Consider the following 19,672-nt stretch of genomic DNA (forward strand, 5'->3'; position numbering starts at 1 on the left):
CTGGTACTCGGGTGCAACATTCCAGACGCTTTACTAACACTCTCCCGACTTGGAGAGTCAGTCCCTTAAACCTCCTGTTTGGCCCAGTTTGCAATTTCTGCGGAAGATGAACAGGAATAGCGAGAACCAATGAGAGGCTAGCTGGAGGTGTCTGGACGGGCAAATTTAACTCTCATTTCCCACCAGGAAGAGGAATTAACCAAAGGCTCAGCATGCCGGGCCGGAACCAGATTAGGGCCTGAAGCCATCCGGCGGTGTTGCGGCCAGGTCACAAGAAAGCGAGTTGAAGAAAGGAGCTCAGGGGCACTGTAATTCACAAACCTGCAGAGTTATAAATGACAGCTATCGTCCAAAAATAGACTGAAGTAAGGCTGCCAAGAGGACTTGAAAGCGGGGCAGAATTGCAGGAAACCGATTTCAGGAGGTAGACTGGAATTGCATTGAAAGCATAGGAAAAGAGGCAGAACGTCCACAATGATGCACTTGGCCAAAAAGGGCGTATGCGTTTTTTCCTGAATATATTCAGGAAAAAACGCATACGCCCTTTTTGGCCAACCAAGCAAGCTTGCAAAGGAAATCTGCACTACAATGAAGTCTCACTTCCCCCCGGTCAAAAGGGCCATCTGAAAAAAGTGTAAAATCCAGAAAGGCAGGACAGGCCATGGAGAACTGGGAGCCTTGTTATGCTGATGGGCGGGATGTAAATTGCCAACAGACACTCGGGAGAAGTGTATGGTGTTTCCTGAAACATCTAAAAAACAAAGCAACAGAGCCTAGGACACTTCCACTTATGGTCCTATAGCTTAGGGAAATTAAAATCAAAAAGACACAGCCACCCCAAAGTTTGGGACGCCTGTGTTTACAAGAACCTCGTTTACAGTACAAGTTCAACATCGCAGAAAGTGAAAAATGGATAAAGAAGTTGTGGTATTTACTTACAAAGCAATATCACTCAGCAATGAAATCTATGTCATCAGGCCCTTAGCATCACAATGAGTGGATTCAGGTATGATGATTCTAACTGAAATAAGTCACACAGAAAAAGAAACATCATAAGATATCAGTAATACACGGAATGTAAACTTGGCTACACAGGAACTGAATCACAGAACAGAACAGGGTCTCAAATTTAGAAAACCAACTTATGCTTGCTTAAGGGTAAAGGTGAGTTGGGGTGCTGCATAAAACCAGAGATTGAAATGAGCACAGATAAAGTTCCTTAAGTCAAATATGGAATAGACAAGAGCTACTCCTTGCTCAACGAAATGGACTCAACACCGCATATTAAACGCCTAAGAATGTACCTGACTAGTAAGTATCTTAAAACCTATGGATTGCTATGTCTCCGAAAGAGAATCAAGCATGTGTACAGGGGCATAAACGCAGCAGTGATAGGATTGGAGAGGTTCGGTGAGCAAATGAAGACCCTTTGAAGTCATATTGCATGGTACCCATTCCACGGGTTTCAACTACCCAGGTTTTAGGTATTCTTCCTTCAGCTAAAACATGCATGTGGTACCCAGAGTATGATCAACCATGTGATCGGGAGACGTGTTCAAATATGTCTCAGGTTTCCTCCCCTGGTACTCGGGTGCAACATTCCAGACGCTTTACTAACACTCTCCCCACTTGGAGAGTCAGCGCCTTTAACCTCCTGTTTGGCACAGTTTGCAATTTCTGCGGAAGATGAACAGGAATAGCGAGAACCAATGAGAGACTAGCTGGAGGTGTCTGGACGGGCAAATTTAACTCTCATTTCCCAACAGGAAGAGGAAATAACCAAAGGCTCAGCGTGCCGTGCCAGAACCAGATTAGGACCTGAAGCCATCCTGCGGTGTTGCGGCCAGGTCACAAGAAAGCAAGTTGAAGAAAGGAGCTCAGGGGCACTGTAATTCACAAACCTGCAGAGTTATAAATGACAGCTATCGTCCAAAAATAGACTGAAGTAAGGCTGCCAAGAGGACTTGAAAGCGGGGCAGAATTGCAGGAAACCGATTTCAGGAGGTAGACTGGAATTGCATTGAAAGCATAGGAAAAGAGGCAGAACGTCCACAATGATGCACTTGGCCAAAAAGGGCGTATGCGTTTTTTCCTGAATATATTCAGTAAAAAACGCATACGCACTTTTTGGCCAACCAAGCAAGCTTGCAAAGGAAATCTGCACTACAATGAAGTCTCACTTCCCCCCGGTCAAAAGGGCCATCTGAAAAAAGTGTAAAATCCAGAAAGGCAGGACAGGCCATGGAGAACTGGGAGCCTTGTTATGCTGATGGGCGGGATGTAAATTGCCAACAACCACTCGGGAGAAGTGTATGGTGTTTCCTGAAACATCTAAAAAACAAAGCAACAGAGCCTAGGGCACTTCCACTTATGGTCCTATAGCTTAGGGAAATTAAAATCAAAAAGACACAGCCACCCCAAAGTTTGGAACGGCTCTGTTTACAAGAACCTCGTTTACAGTACAAGTTCAACATCGCAGAAAGTGAAAAATGGATAAAGAAGTTGTGGTATTTACTTACAAAGCAATATCACTCAGCAATGAAATCTGTGTCATCAGGCCCTTAGCAGCACAATGAGTGGATTCAGGTATGATGATTCTAACTGAAATAAGTCACACAGAAAAAGAAACATCATAAGATATCAGTAATACACGGAATGTAAACTTGGCTACACAGGAACTGAATTACAGAACAGAACAGGGTCTCAAATTTAGAAAACCAACTTATTCCTGCTTAAGGGTAAAGGTGAGTTGGGGTGCTGCATAAAACCAGAGATTGAAATGAGCACAGATAAAGTTCCTTAAGCCAAATATGGAATAGACAAGAGCTACTCCTTGCTCAACGAAATGGACTCAACACCCCATATTAAACGCCTAAGAATGTACCTGACTAGTAAGTATCTTAAAACCTATGGATTGCTATGACTCCGAAAGAGAATCAAGCATGTGTACAGGGGCATAAACGCAGCAGTGATAGGATTGGAGAGGTTCGGTGAGCAAATGAAGACCCTTTGAAGTCATATTGCATGGTACCCATTCCACGGGTTTCAACTACCCAGGTTTAAGGTATTCTTCCTTCAGCTAAAACATGCATGTGGAACCTAGAGTATGATCAACCATGTGATCGGGAGACGTGTTCAAATATGTCTCAGTTTTCCTCCCCTGGTACTCGGGTGCAACATTCCAGACGCTTTACTAACACTCTCCCGACTTGGAGAGTCAGTCCCTTAAACCTCCTGTTTGGCCCAGTTTGCAATTTCTGCGGAAGATGAACAGGAATAGCGAGAACCAATGAGAGGCTAGCTGGAGGTGTCTGGACGGGCAAATTTAACTCTCATTTCCCACCAGGAAGAGGAATTAACCAAAGGCTCAGCATGCCGGGCCGGAACCAGATTAGGGCCTGAAGCCATCCGGCGGTGTTGCGGCCAGGTCACAAGAAAGCGAGTTGAAGAAAGGAGCTCAGGGGCACTGTAATTCACAAACCTGCAGAGTTATAAATGACAGCTATCGTCCAAAAATAGACTGAAGTAAGGCTGCCAAGAGGACTTGAAAGCGGGGCAGAATTGCAGGAAACCGATTTCAGGAGGTAGACTGGAATTGCATTGAAAGCATAGGAAAAGAGGCAGAACGTCCACAATGATGCACTTGGCCAAAAAGGGCGTATGCGTTTTTTCCTGAATATATTCAGGAAAAAACGCATACGCCCTTTTTGGCCAACCAAGCAAGCTTGCAAAGGAAATCTGCACTACAATGAAGTCTCACTTCCCCCCGGTCAAAAGGGCCATCTGAAAAAAGTGTAAAATCCAGAAAGGCAGGACAGGCCATGGAGAACTGGGAGCCTTGTTATGCTGATGGGCGGGATGTAAATTGCCAACAACCACTCGGGAGAAGTGTATGGTGTTTCCTGAAACATCTAAAAAACAAAGCAACAGAACCTAGGGCACTTCCACTTATGGTCCTATAGCTTAGGGAAATTAAAATCAAAAAGACACAGCCACCCCAAAGTTTGGAACGGCTCTGTTTACAAGAACCTCGTTTACAGTACAAGTTCAACATCGCAGAAAGTGAAAAATGGATAAAGAAGTTGTGGTATTTACTTAAAAAGCAATATCACTCAGCAATGAAATCTGTGTCATCAGGCCCTTAGCAGCACAATGAGTGGATTCAGGTACGATGATTCTAACTGAAGTAAGTCACACAGAAAAAGAAACATCATAAGATATCAGTAATACACGGAATGTAAACTTGGCTACACAGGAACTGAATTACAGAACAGAACAGGGTCTCAAATTTAGAAAACCAACTTATGCTTGCTTAAGGGTAAAGGTGAGTTGGGGTGCTGCATAAAACCAGAGATTGAAATGAGCACAGATAAAGTTCCTTAAGTCAAATATGGAATAGACAAGAGCTACTCCTTGCTCAACGAAATGGACTCAACATCGCATATTAAACGCCTAAGAATGTACCTGACTAGTAAGTATCTTAAAACCTATGGATTGCTATGTCTCCGAAAGAGAATCAAGCATGTGTACAGGGGCATAAACGCAGCAGTGATAGGATTGGAGAGGTTCGGTGAGCAAATGAAGACCCTTTGAAGTCATATTGCATGGTACCCATTACACGGGTCTTAACTCTCCAGGTTTAAAGTATTCTTCCTTCAGCTAAAACATGCATGTGGAACCTAGAGTATGATCAACCATGTGATCGGGAGACGTGTTCAAATATGTCTCAGTTTTCGTACCCTGGTACTCGGGTGCAACATTCCAGACGCTTTACTAACACTCTCCCGACTTGGAGAGTCAGTCCCTTTAACCTCCTGTTTGGCCCAGTTTGCAATTTCTGCGGAAGATGAACAGGAATAGCGAGAACCAATGAGAGACTAGCTGGAGGTGTCTGGACGGGCAAATTTAACTCTCATTTCCTACCAGGAAGAGGAATTAACCAAAGGCTCAGCGTGCCATGCCAGAAACAGATTAGGGCCTGAGCCATCCTGCCGTGTTGCGGCCAGCTCAAAAGAAAGCGAGTTGAAAAAGGAGCTCAGGGGCACTGTAATTCACAAACCTGCAGAGTTATAAATGACAGCTATCGTCCAAAAATAGACTGAAGTGAGGCTGCCAAGAGGACTTGAAAGCGGGGCAGAATTGCAGGAAACCGATTTCAGGAGGTAGACTGGAATTGCATTGAAAGCATAGGAAAAGAGGCAGAACGTCCACAATGATGCACTTGGCCAAAAAGGGCGTATGCGTTTTTTCCTGAATATATTCAGGAAAAAATGCATACGCCCTTTTTGGCCAACCAAGCAAGCTTGCAAAGGAAATCTGCACTACAATGAAGTCTCACTTCCCCCCGTCAAAAGGGCCATCTGAAAAAAGTGTAAAATCCAGAAAGGCAGGACAGGCCATGGAGAACTGGGAGCCTTGTTATGCTGATGGGCGGGATGTAAATTGCCAACAACCACTCGGGAGAAGTGTATGGTGTTTCCTGAAACATCTAAAAAACAAAGCAACAGAGCCTAGGGCACTGCCACTTATCGTCCTATAGCTTAGGGAAATTAAAATCAAAAAGACACAGCCACCTCAAAGTTTGGGACGCCTCCGTTTACAAGAACCTCGTTTACCGTACAAGTTCAATATCACAGAAAGTGAAAAATGGATAAAGAACTTGTGGTACTTACGTACAATGCAGTATCACTCAGCAATGAAATCTATGGCATCAGGCCCGTAGCAGCATAATGAGTGGATTCAGGTACGATGATTCTAACTGAAATAAGTCACACAGAAAAAGAAACATCATAAGATATCACTAATACACGGAATGTAAACTTGGCTACACAGGAACTGCATTCCAAAACAGAACAGGGTCTCAAATTTAGAAAACCAACTTATGCTTGCTTAAGGGGAAAGGTGAGTTGGGGTGCTGCATAAAACCAGAGATTGAAATGAGCACAGATAAAGTTCCTTAAGCCAAATATGGAATAGACAAGAGCTACTCCTTGCTCAACGAAATGGACTCAACACCCCATATTAAACGCCTAAGAATGTACTTGACTAGTAAGTATCTTAAAACCTATGGATTGCTATGTCTCCAAAAGAGAATCAAGCGTGTGTACAGGGGCATAAACGCAGCAGTGATAGGTTTGGAGAGGTTCGGTGAGCAAATGAAGACCCTTTGAAGTCATATTGCATGGTACCCATTCCACGTGTTTCAACTACCCAGGTTTTAGGTATTCTTCCTTCAGCTAAAACATGCATGTGGAACCCAGAGTATGATCAACCATGTGATCGGGAGACGTGTTCAAATATGTCTCAGGTTTCCTCCCCTGGTACTCGGGTGCAACATTCCAGACGCTTTACTAACACTCTCCCCACTTGGAGAGTCAGCGCCTTTAACCTCCTGTTTGGCACAGTTTGCAATTTCTGCGGAAGATGAACAGGAATAGCGAGAACCAATGAGAGACTAGCTGGAGGTGTCTGGACGGGCAAATTTAACTCTCATTTCCCAACAGGAAGAGGAAATAACCAAAGGCTCAGCGTGCCGTACCGGAACCAGATTAGGGCCTGAAGCCATTCTGCGGTGTTGCGGCCAGCTCAAAAGAAACCGAGTTGAAGAAAGGAGCTCAGGGGCACTGTAATTCACAAACCTGCAGAGTTATAAATGACAGCTATCGTCCAAAAATAGACTGAAGTGAGGCTGCCAAGAGGACTTGAAAGCGGGGCAGAATTGCAGGAAACCGATTTCAGGAGGTAGACTGGAATTGCATTGAAAGCATAGGAAAAGAGGCAGAACGTCCACAATGATGCACTTGGCCAAAAAGGGCGTATGCGTTTTTTCCTGAATATATTCAGGAAAAAACGCATACGCCCTTTTTGGCCAACCAAGCAAGCTTGCAAAGGAAATCTGCACTACAATGAAGTCTCACTTCCCCCCAGTCAAAAGGGCCATCTGAAAAAAGTGTAAAATACAGAAAAGTTGGACAGGCTATGGAGAACTGGGAGCCTTGTTATGCTGATGGGCGGGATGTAAATTGCCAACAACCACTCGGGAGAAGTGTATGGTGTTTCCTGAAACATCTAAAAAACAAAGCAACAGAACCTAGGGCACTTCCACTTATGGTCCTATAGCTTAGGGAAATTAAAATCAAAAAGACACAGCCACCCCAAAGTTTGGAACGGCTCTGTTTACAAGAACCTCGTTTACAGTACAAGTTCAACATCGCAGAAAGTGAAAAATGGATAAAGAAGTTGTGGTATTTACTTACAAAGCAATATCACTCAGCAATGAAATCTGTGTCATCAGGCCCTTAGCAGCACAATGAGTGGATTCAGGTACGATGATTCTAACTGAAGTAAGTCACACAGAAAAAGAAACATCATAAGATATCACTAATACACGGAATGTAAACTTGGCTACACAGGAACTGAATTACAGAACAGAACAGGGTCTCAAATTTAGAAAACCAACTTATTCCTGCTTAAGGGTAAAGGTGAGTTGGGGTGCTGCATAAAACCAGAGATTGAAATGAGCACAGATAAAGTTCCTTAAGCCAAATATGGAATAGACAAGAGCTACTCCTTGCTCAACGAAATGGACTCAACATCGCATATTAAATGCCTAAGAATGTACCTGACTAGTAAGTATCTTAAAACCTATGGATTGCTATGTCTCCGAAAGAGAATCAAGCATGTGTACAGGGGCATAAACACAGCAGTGATAGGATTGGAGAGGTTCGGTGAGCAAATGAAGACCCTTTGAAGTCATATTGCATGGTACCCATTACACGGGTCTTAACTCTCCAGGTTTAAAGTATTCTTCCTTCAGCTAAAACATGCATGTGGAACCTAGAGTATGATCAACCATGTGATCGGGAGACGTGTTCAAATATGTCTCAGTTTTCGTACCCTGGTACTCGGGTGCAACATTCCAGACGCTTTACTAACACTCTCCCGACTTGGAGAGTCAGTCCCTTTAACCTCCTGTTTGGCCCAGTTTGCAATTTCTGCGGAAGATGAACAGGAATAGCGAGAACCAATGAGAGACTAGCTGGAGGTGTCTGGACGGGCAAATTTAACTCTCATTTCCTACCAGGAAGAGGAATTAACCAAAGGCTCAGCGTGCCATGCCAGAACCAGATTAGGGCCTGAGCCATCCTGCCGTGTTGCGGCCAGCTCAAAAGAAAGCGAGTTGAAGAAAGGAGCTCAGGGGCACTGTAATTCACAAACCTGCAGAGTTATAAATGACAGCTATCGTCCAAAAATAGACTGAAGTAAGGCTGCCAAGAGGACTTGAAAGCGGGGCAGAATTGCAGGAAACCGATTTCAGGAGGTAGACTGGAATTGCATTGAAAGCATAGGAAAAGAGGCAGAACGTCCACAATGATGCACTTGGCCAAAAAGGGCGTATGCGTTTTTTCCTGAATATATTCAGGAAAAAATGCATACGCCCTTTTTGGCCAACCAAGCAAGCTTGCAAAGGAAATCTGCACTACAATGAAGTCTCACTTCCCCCCGTCAAAAGGGCCATCTGAAAAAAGTGTAAAATCCAGAAAGGCAGGACAGGCCATGGAGAACTGGGAGCCTTGTTATGCTGATGGGCGGGATGTAAATTGCCAACAACCACTCGGGAGAAGTGTATGGTGTTTCCTGAAACATCTAAAAAACAAAGCAACAGAGCCTAGGGCACTGCCACTTATCGTCCTATAGCTTAGGGAAATTAAAATCAAAAAGACACAGCCACCTCAAAGTTTGGGACGCCTCCGTTTACAAGAACCTCGTTTACCGTACAAGTTCAATATCACAGAAAGTGAAAAATGGATAAAGAACTTGTGGTACTTACGTACAATGCAGTATCACTCAGCAATGAAATCTATGGCATCAGGCCCGTAGCAGCATAATGAGTGGATTCAGGTACGATGATTCTAACTGAAATAAGTCACACAGAAAAAGAAACATCATAAGATATCACTAATACACGGAATGTAAACTTGGCTACACAGGAACTGCATTCCAAAACAGAACAGGGTCTCAAATTTAGAAAACCAACTTATGCTTGCTTAAGGGGAAAGGTGAGTTGGGGTGCTGCATAAAACCAGAGATTGAAATGAGCACAGATAAAGTTCCTTAAGCCAAATATGGAATAGACAAGAGCTACTCCTTGCTCAACGAAATGGACTCAACACCCCATATTAAACGCCTAAGAATGTACTTGACTAGTAAGTATCTTAAAACCTATGGATTGCTATGTCTCCAAAAGAGAATCAAGCGTGTGTACAGGGGCATAAACGCAGCAGTGATAGGTTTGGAGAGGTTCGGTGAGCAAATGAAGACCCTTTGAAGTCATATTGCATGGTACCCATTCCACGTGTTTCAACTACCCAGGTTTTAGGTATTCTTCCTTCAGCTAAAACATGCATGTGGAACCCAGAGTATGATCAACCATGTGATCGGGAGACGTGTTCAAATATGTCTCAGGTTTCCTCCCCTGGTACTCGGGTGCAACATTCCAGACGCTTTACTAACACTCTCCCCACTTGGAGAGTCAGCGCCTTTAACCTCCTGTTTGGCACAGTTTGCAATTTCTGCGGAAGATGAACAGGAATAGCGAGAACCAATGAGAGGCTAGCTGGAGGTGTCTGGACGGGCAAATTTAACTCTCATTTCCCACCAGGAAGAGGAATTAACCAAAGGCTCAGCGTGCCCTACCGGAACCAGATTAGGGCCTGAAGCCATCCTGCGGTGTTGCGGCCAGCTCAAAAGAAACCGAGTTGAAGAAAGGAGCTCAGGGGCACTGTAATTCACAAACCTGCAGAGTTATAAATGACAGCTATCGTCCAAAAATAGACTGAAGTGAGGCTGCCAAGAGGACTTGAAAGCGGGGCAGAATTGCAGGAAACCGATTTCAGGAGGTAGACTGGAATTGCATTGAAAGCATAGGAAAAGAGGCAGAACGTCCACAATGATGCACTTGGCCAAAAAGGGCGTATGCGTTTTTTCCTGAATATATTCAGGAAAAAACGCATACGCCCTTTTTGGCCAACCAAGCAAGCTTGCAAAGGAAATCTGCACTACAATGAAGTCTCACTTCCCCCCAGTCAAAAGGGCCATCTGAAAAAAGTGTAAAATACAGAAAAGTTGGACAGGCTATGGAGAACTGGGAGCCTTGTTATGCTGATGGGCGGGATGTAAATTGCCAACAACCACTCGGGAGAAGTGTATGGTGTTTCCTGAAACATCTAAAAAACAAAGCAACAGAACCTAGGGCACTTCCACTTATGGTCCTATAGCTTAGGGAAATTAAAATCAAAAAGACACAGCCACCCCAAAGTTTGGAACGGCTCTGTTTACAAGAACCTCGTTTACAGTACAAGTTCAACATCGCAGAAAGTGAAAAATGGATAAAGAAGTTGTGGTATTTACTTACAAAGCAATATCACTCAGCAATGAAATCTGTGTCATCAGGCCCTTAGCAGCACAATGAGTGGATTCAGGTACGATGATTCTAACTGAAGTAAGTCACACAGAAAAAGAAACATCATAAGATATCAGTAATACACGGAATGTAAACTTGGCTACACAGGAACTGAATTACAGAACAGAACAGGGTCTCAAATTTAGAAAACCAACTTATGCTTGCTTAAGGGTAAAGGTGAGTTGGGGTGCTGCATAAAACCAGAGATTGAAATGAGCACAGATAAAGTTCCTTAAGTCAAATATGGAATAGACAAGAGCTACTCCTTGCTCAACGAAATGGACTCAACATCGCATATTAAACGCCTAAGAATGTACCTGACTAGTAAGTATCTTAAAACCTATGGATTGCTATGTCTCCAAAAGAGAATCAAGCATGTGTACAGGGGCATAAACACAGCAGTGATAGGATTGGAGAGGTTCGGTGAGCAAATGAAGACCCTTTGAAGTCATATTGCATGGTACCCATTACACGGGTCTTAACTCTCCAGGTTTAAAGTATTCTTCCTTCAGCTAAAACATGCATGTGGAACCTAGAGTATGATCAACCATGTGATCGGGAGACGTGTTCAAATATGTCTCAGTTTTCGTACCCTGGTACTCGGGTGCAACATTCCAGACGCTTTACTAACACTCTCCCGACTTGGAGAGTCAGTCCCTTTAACCTCCTGTTTGGCCCAGTTTGCAATTTCTGCGGAAGATGAACAGGAATAGCGAGAACCAATGAGAGACTAGCTGGAGGTGTCTGGACGGGCAAATTTAACTCTCATTTCCTACCAGGAAGAGGAATTAACCAAAGGCTCAGCGTGCCATGCCAGAACCAGATTAGGGCCTGAGCCATCCTGCCGTGTTGCGGCCAGCTCAAAAGAAAGCGAGTTGAAGAAAGGAGCTCAGGGGCACTGTAATTCACAAACCTGCAGAGTTATAAATGACAGCTATCGTCCAAAAATAGACTGAAGTAAGGCTGCCAAGAGGACTTGAAAGCGGGGCAGAATTGCAGGAAACCGATTTCAGGAGGTAGACTGGAATTGCATTGAAAGCATAGGAAAAGAGGCAGAACGTCCACAATGATGCACTTGGCCAAAAAGGGCGTATGCGTTTTTTCCTGAATATATTCAGGAAAAAATGCATACGCCCTTTTTGGCCAACCAAGCAAGCTTGCAAAGGAAATCTGCACTACAATGAAGTCTCACTTCCCCCCGTCAAAAGGGCCATCTGAAAAAAGTGTAAAATCCAGAAAGGCAGGACAGGCCATGGAGAACTGGGAGCCTTGTTATGCTGATGGGCGGGATGTAAATTGCCAACAACCACTCGGGAGAAGTGTATGGTGTTTCCTGAAACATCTAAAAAACAAAGCAACAGAGCCTAGGGCACTGCCACTTATCGTCCTATAGCTTAGGGAAATTAAAATCAAAAAGACACAGCCACCCCAAAGTTTGGGACGCCTCCGTTTACAAGAACCTCGTTTACCGTACAAGTTCAATATACAGAAAGTGAAAAATGGATAAAGAACTTCTGGTACTTACGTACAATGCAGTATCACTCAGCAATGAAATCTATGGCATCAGGCCCGTAGCAGCATAATGAGTGGATTCAGGTACGATGATTCTAACTGAAATAAGTCACACAGAAAAAGAAACATCATAAGATATCACTAATACACGGAATGTAAACTTGGCTACACAGGAACTGCATTCCAAAACAGAACAGGGTCTCAAATTTAGAAAACCAACTTATGCTTGCTTAAGGGGAAAGGTGAGTTGGGGTGCTGCATAAAACCAGAGATTGAAATGAGCACAGATAAAGTTCCTTAAGCCAAATATGGAATAGACAAGAGCTACTCCTTGCTCAACGAAATGGACTCAACACCCCATATTAAACGCCTAAGAATGTACTTGACTAGTAAGTATCTTAAAACCTATGGATTGCTATGTCTCCAAAAGAGAATCAAGCGTGTGTACAGGGGCATAAACGCAGCAGTGATAGGTTTGGAGAGGTTCGGTGAGCAAATGAAGACCCTTTGAAGTCATATTGCATGGTACCCATTCCACGTGTTTCAACTACCCAGGTTTTAGGTATTCTTCCTTCAGCTAAAACATGCATGTGGAACCCAGAGTATGATCAACCATGTGATCGGGAGACGTGTTCAAATATGTCTCAGGTTTCCTCCCCTGGTACTCGGGTGCAACATTCCAGACGCTTTACTAACACTCTCCCCACTTGGAGAGTCAGCGCCTTTAACCTCCTGTTTGGCACAGTTTGCAATTTCTGCGGAAGATGAACAGGAATAGCGAGAACCAATGAGAGGCTAGCTGGAGGTGTCTGGACGGGCAAATTTAACTCTCATTTCCCACCAGGAAGAGGAATTAACCAAAGGCTCAGCGTGCCCTACCGGAACCAGATTAGGGCCTGAAGCCATCCTGCGGTGTTGCGGCCAGCTCAAAAGAAAGCGAGTTGAAGAAAGGAGCTCAGGGGCACTGTAATTCACAAACCTGCAGAGTTATAAATGACAGCTATCGTCCAAAAATAGACTGAAGTAAGGCTGCCAAGAGGACTGAAAGCGGGGCAGAATTGCAGGAAACCGATTTCAGGAGGTAGACTGGAATTGCATTGAAAGCATAGGAAAAGAGGCAGAACGTCCACAATGATGCACTTGGCCAAAAAGGGCGTATGCGTTTTTTCCTGAATATATTCAGGAAAAAACGCATACGCCCTTTTTGGCCAACCAAGCAAGCTTGCAAAGGAAATCTGCACTACAATGAAGTCTCACTTCCCCCCGGTCAAAAGGGCCATCTGAAAAAAGTGTAAAATCCAGAAAGGCAGGACAGGCCATGGAGAACTGGGAGCCTTGTTATGCTGATGGGCGGGATGTAAATTGCCAACAACCACTCGGGAGAAGTGTATGGTGTTTCCTGAAACATCTAAAAAACAAAGCAACAGAACCTAGGGCACTTCCACTTATGGTCCTATAGCTTAGGGAAATTAAAATCAAAAAGACACAGCCACCCCAAAGTTTGGAATGGCTCTGTTTACAAGAACCTCGTTTACAGTACAAGTTCAACATCGCAGAAAGTGAAAAATGGATAAAGAAGTTGTGGTATTTACTTACAAAGCAATATCACTCAGCAATGAAATCTGTGTCATCAGGCCCTTAGCAGCACAATGAGTGGATTCAGGTATGATGATTCGAACTGAAGTAAGTCACACAGAAAAAGAAACATCATAAGATATCAGTAATACACGGAATGTAAACTTGGCTACACAGGAACTGAATTGCAGAACAGAACAGGGACTCAAATTTAGAAAACCAACTTTTGCTTGCTTAAGGGTAAAGGTGAGTTGGGGTGCTGCATAAAACCAGAGATTGAAATGAGCACAGATAAAGTTCCTTAAGCCAAATATGGAATAGACAAGAGCTACTCCTTGCTCAACGAAATGGACTCAACACCGCATATTAAACGCCTAAGAATGTACCTGACTTGTAAGTATCTTAAAACCTATGGATTGCTATGTCTCCAAAAGAGAATCAAGGATGTGTACAGGGGCATAAACGCAGCAGTGATAGGATTGGAGAGGTTCGGTGAGCAAATGAAGACCCTTTGAAGTCATATTGCATGGTACCCATTCCACGGGTTTCAACTACCCAGGTTTAAGGTATTCTTCCTTCAGCTAAAACATGCATGTGGAACCTAGAGTATGATCAACCATGTGATCGGGAGACGTGTTCAAATATGTCTCAGTTTTCGTACCCTGGTACTCGGGTGCAACATTCCAGACGCTTTACTAACACTCTCCCGACTTGGAGAGTCAGTCCCTTTAACCTCCTGTTTGGCCCAGTTTGCAATTTCTGCGGAAGATGAACAGGAATAGCGAGAACCAATGGAGACTAGCTGGAGGTGTCTGGACGGGCAAATTTAACTCTCATTTCCCACCAGGAAGAGGAATTAACCAAAGGCTCAGCATGCCGGGCCGGAATCAGATTAGGGCCTGAAGCCATCCTGCGGTGTTGCGGCCAGCTCAAAAGAAAGCGAGTTGAAGAAAGGAGCTCAGGGGCACTGTAATTCACAAACCTGCAGAGTTATAAATGACAGCTATCGTCCAAAAATAGACTGAAGTAAGGCTGCCAAGAGGACTTGAAAGCGGGGCAGAATTGCAGGAAACCGATTTCAGGAGGTAGACTGGAATTGCATTGAAAGCATAGGAAAAGAGGCAGAACGTCCACAATGATGCACTTGGCCAAAAAGGGCGTATGCGTTTTTTCCTGAATATATTCAGGAAAAAACGCATACGCCCTTTTTGGCCAACCAAGCAAGCTTGCAAAGGAAATCTGCACTACAATGAAGTCTCACTTCCCCCCGGTCAAAAGGGCCATCTGAAAAAAGTGTAAAATCCAGAAAGGCAGGACAGGCCATGGAGAACTGGGAGCCTTGTTATGCTGATGGGCGGGATGTAAATTGCCAACAGACACTCGGGAGAAGTGTATGGTGTTTCCTGAAACATCTAAAAAATAAAGCAACAGAGCCTAGGGCACTGCCACTTATGGTCCTATAGCTTAGGGAAATTAAAATCAAAAAGACACAGCCACCCCAAAGTTTGGGACGCCTCTGTTTACAAGAACCTCGTTTACCGTACAAGTTCAACATCGCAGAAAGTGAAAAATGGATAAAGAAGTTGTGGTACTTACGTACAATGCAGTATCACTCAGCAATGAAATCTATGTCATCAGGCCCGTAGCAGCATAATGAGTGGATTCAGGTACGATGATTCTAACTGAAATAAGTCACACAGAAAAAGAAACATCATAAGATATCAGTAATACACGGAATGTAAACTTGGCTACACAGGAACTGCATTCCAAAACAGAACAGGGTCTCAAATTTAGAAAACCAACTTATGCTTGCTTAAGGGGAAAGGTGAGTTGGGGTGCTGCATAAAACCAGAGATTGAAATGAGCACAGATAAAGTTCCTTAAGCCAAATATGGAATAGACAAGAGCTACTCCTTGCTCAACGAAATGGACTCAACACCCCATATTAAACGCCTAAGAATGTACCTGACTAGTAAGTATCTTAAAACCTATGGATTGCTATGTCTCCAAAAGAGAATCAAGCGTGTGTACAGGGGCATAAACGCAGCAGTGATAGGATTGGAGAGGTTCGGTGAGCAAATGAAGACCCTTTGAAGTCATATTGCATGGTACCCATTCCACGGGTTTCAACTACCCAGGTTTAAGGTATTCTTCCTTCAGCTAAAACATGCATGTGGAACCCAGAGTATGATCAACCATGTGATCGGGAGACGTGTTCAAATATGTCTCAGGTTTCCTCCCCTGGTACTCGGGTGCAACATTCCAGACGCTTTACTAACACTCTCCCCACTTGGAGAGTCAGCGCCTTTAACCTCCTGTTTGGCACAGTTTGTAATTTCTGCGGAAGATGAACAGGAATAGCGAGAACCAATGAGAGGCTAGCTGGAGGTGTCTGGAAGGGGAAATTTAACTCTCATTTCCCAACAGGAAGAGGAAATAACCAAAGGCTCAGCGTGCCCTACCGGAACCAGATTAGGGCCTGAAGCCATCCTGCGGTGTTGCGGCCAGCTCAAAAGAAACCGAGTTGAAGAAAGGAGCTCAGGGGCACTGTAATTCACAAACCTGCAAAGTTATAAATGACAGCTATCGTCCAAAAATAGACTGAAGTAAGGCTGCCAAGAGGACTTGAAAGCGGGGCAGAATTGCAGGAAACCGATTTCAGGAGGTAGACTGGAATTGCATTGAAAGCATAGGAAAAGAGGCAGAACGTCCACAATGATGCACTTGGCCAAAAAGGGCGTATGCGTTTTTTCCTGAATATATTCAGGAAAAAACGCATACGCCCTTTTTGGCCAACCAAGCAAGCTTGCAAAGGAAATCTGCACTACAATGAAGTCTCACTTCCCCCCGGTCAAAAGGGCCATCTGAAAAAAGTGTAAAATCCAGAAAGGCAGGACAGGCCATGGAGAACTGGGAGCCTTGTTATGCTGATGGGCGGGTTGTAAATTGCCAACAACCACTCGGGAGAAGTGTATGGTGTTTCCTGAAACATCTAAAAAACAAAGCAACAGAACCTAGGGCACTTCCACTCATGGTCCTATAGCTTAGGGAAATTAAAATCAAAAAGACACAGCCACCCCAAAGTTTGGAACGGCTCTGTTTACAAGAACCTCGTTTACAGTACAAGTTCAACATCGCAGAAAGTGAAAAATGGATAAAGAAGTTGTGGTATTTACTTACAAAGCAATATCACTCAGCAATGAAATCTGTGTCATCAGGCCCTTAGCAGCACAATGAGTGGATTCAGGTATGATGATTCTAACTGAAATAAGTCACACAGAAAAAGAAACATCATAAGATATCAGTAATACACGGAATGGAAACTTGGCTACACAGGAACTGCATTCCAAAACAGAACAGGGTCTCAAATTTAGAAAACCAACTTATTCCTGCTTAAGGGTAAAGGTGAGTTGGGGTGCTGCATAAAACCAGAGATTGAAATGAGCACAGATAAAGTTCCTTAAGCCAAATATGGAATAGACAAGAGCTACTCCTTGCTCAACGAAATGGACTCAACACCCCATATTAAACGCCTAAGAATGTACCTGACTAGTAAGTATCTTAAAACCTATGGATTGCTATGTCTCCGAAAGAGAATCAAGCATGTGTACAGGGGCATAAACGCAGCAGTGATAGGATTGGAGAGGTTCGGTGAGCAAATGAAGACCCTTTGAAGTCATATTGCATGGTACCCATTCCACGGGTTTCAACTACCCAGGTTTAAGGTATTCTTCCTTCAGCTAAAACATGCATGTGGAACCTAGAGTATGATCAACCATGTGATCGGGAGACGTGTTCAAATATGTCTCAGTTTTCCTCCCCTGGTACTCGGGTGCAACATTCCAGACGCTTTACTAACACTCTCCCCACTTGGAGAGTCAGTCCCTTTAACCTCCTGTTTGGCCCAGTTTGCAATTTCTGCGGAAGATGAACAGGAATACCGAGAACCAATGAGAGGCTAGCTGGAGGTGTCTGGACGGGCAAATTTAACTCTCATTTCCCACCAGGAAGAGGAATTAACCAAAGGCTCAGCATGCCGGGCCGGAATCAGATTAGGGCCTGAAGCCATCCTGCGGTGTTGCGGCCAGCTCAAAAGAAAGCGAGTTGAAGAAAGGAGCTCAGGGGCACTGTAATTCACAAACCTGCAGAGTTATAAATGACAGCTATCGTCCAAAAATAGACTGAAGTAAGGCTGCCAAGAGGACTTGAAAGCGGGGCAGAATTGCAGGAAACCGATTTCAGGAGGTAGACTGGAATTGCATTGAAAGCATAGGAAAAGAGGCAGAACGTCCACAATGATGCACTTGGCCAAAAAGGGCGTATGCGTTTTTTCCTGAATATATTCAGGAAAAAACGCATACGCCCTTTTTGGCCAACCAAGCAAGCTTGCAAAGGAAATCTGCACTACAATGAAGTCTCACTTCCCCCCGGTCAAAAGGGCCATCTGAAAAAAGTGTAAAATCCAGAAAGGCAGGACAGGCCATGGAGAACTGGGAGCCTTGTTATGCTGATGGGCGGGATGTAAATTGCCAACAGACACTCGGGAGAAGTGTATGGTGTTTCCTGAAACATCTAAAAAATAAAGCAACAGAGCCTAGGGCACTGCCACTTATGGTCCTATAGCTTAGGGAAATTAAAATCAAAAAGACACAGCCACCCCAAAGTTTGGGACGCCTCTGTTTACAAGAACCTCGTTTACCGTACAAGTTCAACATCGCAGAAAGTGAAAAATGGATAAAGAAGTTGTGGTACTTACGTACAATGCAGTATCACTCAGCAATGAAATCTATGTCATCAGGCCCGTAGCAGCATAATGAGTGGATTCAGGTACGATGATTCTAACTGAAATAAGTCACACAGAAAAAGAAACATCATAAGATATCAGTAATACACGGAATGTAAACTTGGCTACACAGGAACTGCATTCCAAAACAGAACAGGGTCTCAAATTTAGAAAACCAACTTATGCTTGCTTAAGGGGAAAGGTGAGTTGGGGTGCTGCATAAAACCAGAGATTGAAATGAGCACAGATAAAGTTCCTTAAGCCAAATATGGAATAGACAAGAGCTACTCCTTGCTCAACGAAATGGACTCAACACCCCATATTAAACGCCTAAGAATGTACCTGACTAGTAAGTATCTTAAAACCTATGGATTGCTATGTCTCCAAAAGAGAATCAAGCGTGTGTACAGGGGCATAAACGCAGCAGTGATAGGATTGGAGAGGTTCGGTGAGCAAATGAAGACCCTTTGAAGTCATATTGCATGGTACCCATTCCACGGGTTTCAACTACCCAGGTTTAAGGTATTCTTCCTTCAGCTAAAACATGCATGTGGAACCCAGAGTATGATCAACCATGTGATCGGGAGACGTGTTCAAATATGTCTCAGTTTTCCTCCCCTGGTACTCGGGTGCAACATTCCAGACGCTTTACTAACACTCTCCCCACTTGGAGAGTCAGCGCCTTTAACCTCCTGTTTGGCACAGTTTGTAATTTCTGCGGAAGATGAACAGGAATAGCGAGAACCAATGAGAGGCTAGCTGGAGGTGTCTGGAAGGGGAAATTTAACTCTCATTTCCCAACAGGAAGAGGAAATAACCAAAGGCTCAGCGTGCCCTACCGGAACCAGATTAGGGCCTGAAGCCATCCTGCGGTGTTGCGGCCAGCTCAAAAGAAACCGAGTTGAAGAAAGGAGCTCAGGGGCACTGTAATTCACAAACCTGCAAAGTTATAAATGACAGCTATCGTCCAAAAATATACTGAAGTAAGGCTGCCAAGAGGACTTGAAAGCGGGGCAGAATTGCAGGAAACCGATTTCAGGAGGTAGACTGGAATTGCATTGAAAGCATAGGAAAAGAGGCAGAACGTCCACAATGATGCACTTGGCCAAAAAGGGCGTATGCGTTTTTTCCTGAATATATTCAGGAAAAAACGCATACGCCCTTTTTGGCCAACCAAGCAAGCTTGCAAAGGAAATCTGCACTACAATGAAGTCTCACTTCCCCCCGGTCAAAAGGGCCATCTGAAAAAAGTGTAAAATCCAGAAAGGCAGGACAGGCCATGGAGAACTGGGAGCCTTGTTATGCTGATGGGCGGGTTGTAAATTGCCAACAACCACTCG

General features: G+C 44.1%; 1 long non-coding RNA gene across 12 annotated transcripts in view; it reads right to left on the bottom strand.

Annotated features, from left to right (window-relative positions):
- LOC307181261 overlaps window positions 1–19,672 on the bottom strand; it is a 1,302,881-nt gene that overhangs the window by 245,944 nt on the left and 1,037,265 nt on the right. For 11 of the 12 annotated variants that reach the window (XR_013826245.1, XR_013826246.1, XR_013826247.1 and 8 more), the window contains exon 5: window positions 4,096–4,181. The exons of the other annotated variant lie outside the window; for it this stretch is intronic. This is a non-coding gene — a long non-coding RNA (uncharacterized lncRNA). The remainder of the gene's footprint in view (window positions 1–4,095; window positions 4,182–19,672) is intronic. 12 annotated transcript variants of the gene reach the window in all.

This window comes from Stenella coeruleoalba, assembly GCF_951394435.1.
Source record: "Stenella coeruleoalba genome assembly, contig: scaffold_78, whole genome shotgun sequence".
Taxonomy (NCBI): domain Eukaryota; kingdom Metazoa; phylum Chordata; class Mammalia; order Artiodactyla; family Delphinidae; genus Stenella; species Stenella coeruleoalba.